Source organism: Dendrobates tinctorius, unplaced genomic scaffold (assembly GCF_039654945.1).
Source record: "Dendrobates tinctorius isolate UK_male_01 unplaced genomic scaffold, ASM3965494v1 ptg000475l, whole genome shotgun sequence".
NCBI lineage: Eukaryota > Metazoa > Chordata > Amphibia > Anura > Dendrobatidae > Dendrobates > Dendrobates tinctorius.
In genome coordinates this window covers 911,413-917,865 of record NW_027362137.1, presented here as the reverse complement: position 1 = coordinate 917,865, position 6,453 = coordinate 911,413, and positions in this window count along the sequence as shown.

The window sequence follows — 6,453 nt, the reverse complement described above, 5'->3', positions numbered from 1 at the left end:
CAATAGTATCATGCAAATTATGCAGCACCAAAAATTTACAATTTTCTTGGTGGTCTGGGGCAACTCGCATTGTCACCTGGGTCCAAAACTGAGGTTTATTCTCCGCCAAAGGAGTAGCATCAACATCCCTCAAAGGAATAGGCGTCCGCAGAGGCGTTATGGATAAACCACAACGTTTAGCAAAGTCCAAATCCATCAGATTCAGAGCTGCTCCTGAATCCACAAAAGCCTTAGTGGAAAACGTGGACAAGGAGCAGATCAGAGTAATTGCCAAAAGGAACTTAGGTTGTATACTGCCCACAGCGAATGTGTGTGCAAAACGTTTCTCTCGCTTTGGGCAGACAGAAATAGTATGAGAGACGTCCACACGAGCTGCTCCACACGATCAGACAATTGCTTAATCTCCATTTTAAAAAAAAAATCCTCCTACGGCCCCAGAGAAAAAGAGGAAAAAATATACATATAAAAAAAAAAATTTCTGACACTTTTTTTTTTTTTTTTAACAATTCTTTCCTGCTTTTGAGTATCCTAGAATCTGCAGTATGGCTGGTGATTCTGTTATGAATGGGTCACCGAGGAGAAAAAAGCAAAACAAGCAAGCCACAGAAGACCAGAGTGGTTGGTAACTATGCAGATTGCAGATCCCTGATCTTACCACGCAACTAGCAGTAGCCGTGGAGTGTGCCTACGATGTTCCTAGACGCCTCCTCACGGCCTGAGGACTAAATAAACCTAAAGCAAGAAAAGAGAAAACTAGCTGCCCCAGAGCAGACCCCAAAGGAATAGATAGCCCCCACACTTGTATTGACGGTGAAACAAGATGATGGCACAAACACAGGCAGGAAAATAGGCTGAGCAAATGATGGGGCCCAAACTAACTAGACAGGAAAGGAAAGGGAAGACACTGTCTGCAACCTGCAAAAAACCCTACAAAAATAATGTCCAACACTTCTGATAGCAAAATTAACCCTGAAGTCGCTAGACTTCTCCCACTATATCAGCACTCTGAAATATTCTGAGACAGAGCAAAAAGAGACCGAACTAGTAAGGGACAAAAAGCCAATTGGCTAAATACTGATAAATAAGAGTGGAAATTCAGCTCAGCCCCCAGCCGGGCTGGCAGACCACACAAAAAACTGATTAGACCAACAAAATCAAGTGTGAACATTAGCAGAAAAACTTAGCTTTAGATGACTGGAGCAGAGCTGAAAACCAAGAGCTGACAAGCCAGAAGGAATCACCAGCAACAGAATAGGGCGTCAGCTGTCTTAAATCCAATCTGAGAATCCTGAGATCCAATCGTCATCCTCTTTCCCAGGTGGCAGATCTCCACCGATCAAACCAGCCGCACCACCTCCCGTCACCACCAGAGGGAGTCCAGAAGGGGAACTCACAACTGGTGAACCAGAGAATGAACTCATAACAGTGGACACAATTGCTTCCTGGCCCACCCCCAGGACCAAGAAACAGGTGAAGTCCTTCTTGGGCACTGCAGGGTACTATAGGCAGTTCGTGCAGGACTATAGTGCCCTTGCAAATCCCTTGACTGACCTCACCAAGCAGAGGCTACCCCAAACAGTCAACTGGATAGAAGACTGTGAGGCGGCCTTCCAAGCTTTGAAAGCAGCCCTGTGCAGCTCTCCAGTGTTGAGAGCAGTTGACAGCAGTCGCCCATTTCTGGAAGAGACCAACGCCAGCGAGTGCTGTGCTCAGCCAGGTCGACTCGGGGAACCAGGAGCACTCCGTGTTGTACCTGAGCTGGAAACTTTTGCCAAGGGAAGTGGCATACTCGACCATCGAGAAGGAGTGTCTGGCCATGGTGTGGGCACTGCAACGTTTGCAGCCCTACCTGTACGGGTGCACCTTCACGGTGGTTACCCATCACAACCCTCTGAGCTGGTTGCACACAGTGTCCAGAACCAATGGAAGGTTGCTCCGCTGGAGCCTTGCCCTTCAACAGTTCGACTTTACTGGAAAACACAAATAGGGCAGCCAACATGGAAATGCTGATGGGTTGTCCCGCCGGGGCAAATCTGCTGAAGTGTGCATGGCCGATTACTGTCAGGTAATGCCTCCGTAGCGCCCTCTAAAGGGGGGAGGTGTAATGTAAAATGTCTATAAAGTATGATGTTTTTCTGTAATCTTCTAGAATCCTCCATTGTATGAGAAAGTAGCTTGTCAGCTTTCACAGCCCCCTCCTTTTGCCCCCTTAGCAGCTGTGTGTGTGTACAGCTCTCTGCCTGCATCTGAAACCTGATACCGGGCATTTCCTCTCAAAGCCTTCTCCTCCTTCACCCCCCCTGCACAGCTAAAGGGAAAAGATCTCTTTGTCCTGGCCATGAGGCTGGCTGCAAGTATATGGGAAGTATTAGAACAAGTCGTATTGCAAAAACCATACACCACAGATATAATAACCATATCACTGCGTAGGCAACAAAACCAGCTTACCACTCCCTAATTTTCATGATCCTAATCCCTCCAGAAACTGAGATATGGATTGCTCCCAAATAGAGTGTCTTAATTATGGCATGATTGGTGTTGTTGGATTCTATCTGCTAAATCACAAACAATGATGCCCTATGTGTGTTGGTACGGGCTTTTCTCGTTTAGATATAGTTATTCTAAGTTTTGTAGCCAAATCATAACTTAGAGAAAGGGGGGTTGGACCTCACCAAACCACCCATTTCGTGAGGTCACAGACCCTAGGCTATAAGGTATTCCCTACCAAATTCCAGCGAGTTGGAGCTGGAGAGTCCATGGTGACAAGAAACCCAGATGAGTGGGGACGTTTGGCTAAGCAACCCATCCCCCAGCCACATGGTCTGCCTAATACCACCTAAGCTCATGTAAGTGTTACTCTGCCTTTTAATCCTTGTTGTTTTCATATATTTGTATTGTACATATTTAATGTCTCAACTTTATAGCAACTTTTATCTATGTAATTACTGCCCTTTTGGGAATAAATGATAAAATCTATTAGCTCTGTCTCCATGCTCTAAGAAACGAACTATGCGCCTTTTTTAGATAATTGCTACTAACTTGGGGGTTTGCCACAGACCCTCTTAATTAACTCTTTGATTAAGTAAAGCGTGGCTGGTGGCAGCGTGGTGTGTGCGGTTGGTTAGGCTGGTTGGCAGTCCGGAAGGGTCTTATATTGCTGGGTGAGTGGTTGAGGCCACAGCATTGATAATTCCCGTACTGCAGCAGTCTGATTGGCCGTGCACAACAAGCAGCCCGTCTGGCGACTAATTATCCTAGGTGCAGTTCCCTGACTGACCTGAGGGTAAGGGGAGCGCCGGAGAGCTGCGAGTTCCAAAGTGGGACTGAGAAAGTGGGATATACATAAATCCCCGCAGTTCTTGGAAGGTTGTTAGCAGTGGTGGGGCATCCAAAATACCCCCCTGCGGTAAATTGTCAGAGCGAGATTAGATTGCTGTGTTTTGGGCACACGGTGCCAGTGGTGGGATAACTAAGATAAGCCCCCACGGTGCCTGTGATAGCAGTGTGCCGGCAGTGCGTCGTGCTCCTCCGTCCACTGACAAACCCGTGTCAGTGGTGGGACCGTGGTGTATTGGTGGCACCGGCCGTGCTGTTCGTCACATTGTTTCCCCTTTCCCGGGTCTTGTAGTACCGGCCGGTTGGCCGTGTCACACAGGACAGTATCACGTGCCTCGTCTTGTAGTTTCAGTTACCGGCCTGCAGGTCGCATCACACAGGACGGGTCATCGTGACACCTAGTACTTCATCCATTGGATTACCGTTGGGTCGGAGACAGTTTGGCCTAGTGCGGCTTCTCCGATCCGAAGATGAGTATTATTGGATTGTCTCAGGAACTGACTGTCATCTACCTAGTTTTGAAGTTGTTATTGCATTGCATGCATATTTGTGTTTCCTTTCTAGGTTATTGAACTTTACTTAAACAAAAAAAAATTAATATAGTGAAATCCCTTTTGGAATTTCAGATGGAGAGTGTGCTGTTCCATCTAAAGTTATTCTTATATGCTTTATATAGATTGTGTTATGTTACCATTCTTTGTATACAGTCTTTCATTTTGTCTGCTGCCACCTGCTGTCCTTTTTCTGTACAGCAGCCTGCAGCTAATTAATTCTAGTACATGCCTTCCACTTCCGGGTCAGGACACTCCTTCTCTTCCTGTTTGGCAGCCATTCTAGTTTCACTTCACCCAGGAGAGACACGCTTACCAGGCTGTGAAAGGCATCAGTTTTTTGACCACACAATTTGCTGAATCACCTCGCTCCAACTTGCTACCAATTTGCTGCACACACATTGCTGTATCATTTTGGTTGTACTTCTACACGTCTGGAGAACCTACTGCACTACCAATCATATGCTGTATGTCCAGATTTCCAAATAAATAAGTCTGGACTTCACAATATCTGGTGTGTATCAACTCTCCGGACGCATGAACAGCAAAACAGCAACAATGGTCCTGTCTACTCTGCATTGAGGAAACAGAAGGTAGGAATCTCTCCCAGCCCCAATCAACTACACCTCCATTTGCCTCATGTAGGGACAGAACACAGACAGTTTCACGTCCAGGATGATCACAGACAGTGTCAGGCTACCAGTGATTTGCTCCAGGATGATCATAGACAGTGTCTCGTTACCTGTGATCGGCTCCAGGATGATCGCAGACAGTCTCACGTTACCAATGATCGGATCCAGGATGATCGCAGACAGTCTCACGTTACCAATGATCGACCCCAGGATGATCACAGACAGTCTCACATTATCAATGATCTGCTCCAGGATGATCACAGTCTCACATTACCAAAGATCGGCTCCAGGATGATCACAGACAGTCTCAAGTTACCAAAGATCAGCTCCAGGATGATCACAGACAGTCTCACGTTACCTGTGATCGGCTCCAGGATGATCACAGTCAGTCTCACGCTACCAATGATCGGCTCCAGGATGATCACAGACCGTCTCACGTTACCAATTATCTGCTCCAGGATGATCACAGTCTCACATTACCAATGATCGGCTCCAGGATGATCAGACAGTCTCACATTACCAATGATCGGCTCCAGGATGATCACAGACAGTCTTACGTTACCAGTGATCGGCTCCAGGATGATCACAGTCTCACGTTACCAATGATCGGCTCCAGGATGACCACAGACAGTCTGACGTTCCCAAGGATCGGCTCCAGGATGATCACAGACAGTCTGACGTTACCAAGGATCGGCTCCAGGATGATCACAGACAGTCTCACGTTACCTGTGATCGGCTCCAGGATGAGCACAGTCTCGCGCTACCAATGATTGGCTCCAGGGTGATCAGAGACAGTCTCACGTTACCAGTGATCAGCTCCAGGATGATCACAGACACTCTCAAGTTGCCAATGATCGGCCCCAGGATGATCACAGAGACTCTCACGTTACCAATGATCGGCTCCAGGATGATCACAGTCTCACCTTACCAATGATCGGCTCCAGGATGATCACAGACAATCTCATGTTACCAGTGATCGTTTCCAGGATGATCACAGACAGTGTCACGTTACCTGTAATCGGCTCCAGGATGATGACAGACAGTCTCACGTTACCTGTGATTGGCTCCAGGATGATCACAGTCTCACGTTACCAATGATCGTCTCCAGGATGATCACAGACCGTCTGACGTTACCAATGATCAGCTCCAGGATGATCACAGTCTCACGTTACCAATGATCGGCTCCAGGATGATCACAGACAGTCTCATGTTACCTGTGATCGGCTCCAGGATGATCACAGACAGTCTCACGTTACCTGTGATCGGCTCCAGGATGATCACAGTCAGTCTCGCGTTACCAATCATCGGCTCCAGGATGATCACAGTCTTACATTACCAATGATCGGCTCCAGGATGATCATACAGTCTCATGTTACCTGTGATCAGCTCCGGGATGATCACAAACAATCTCACATTACCAATGATCGGCTCCAGGATGATCACAAACAGTCTCATGTTAGCTTTGATCGGCTCCGGGATGATCACAAATAGTCTCACATTACCAATGATCGGCTCCAGGATGATCACAAACAGTCTCACATTACCAATGATCGGCTCCAGGATGACCACAGACAGTCTCATGTTACCTGTGATCGGCTCCAGGATGACTACAGACAGTCTCACGTTACCAGTGATCAGCTCCAGGATGATCACAGACAGTCTCATGTTACTAATGATCGGCTCCAGGATGATCACAGACAGTCTCAAATTAACTGTCATCAGCTCCAGGATGATGACAGACAGTCTCAAGTTACCAGTGATCGGCTCCAGGATGATCACAGACAGTCTCACGTTACCAAGGATCGGCTCCAGGATGATCACAGACATCTCACGTTACCTGTGATCGGCTCCAGGATGATCACAGACAGTCTCACGTTACCAGTGATCGGCTCCAGGATGATCACAGACCGTCTCACGTTACCTGTGACCGGCTC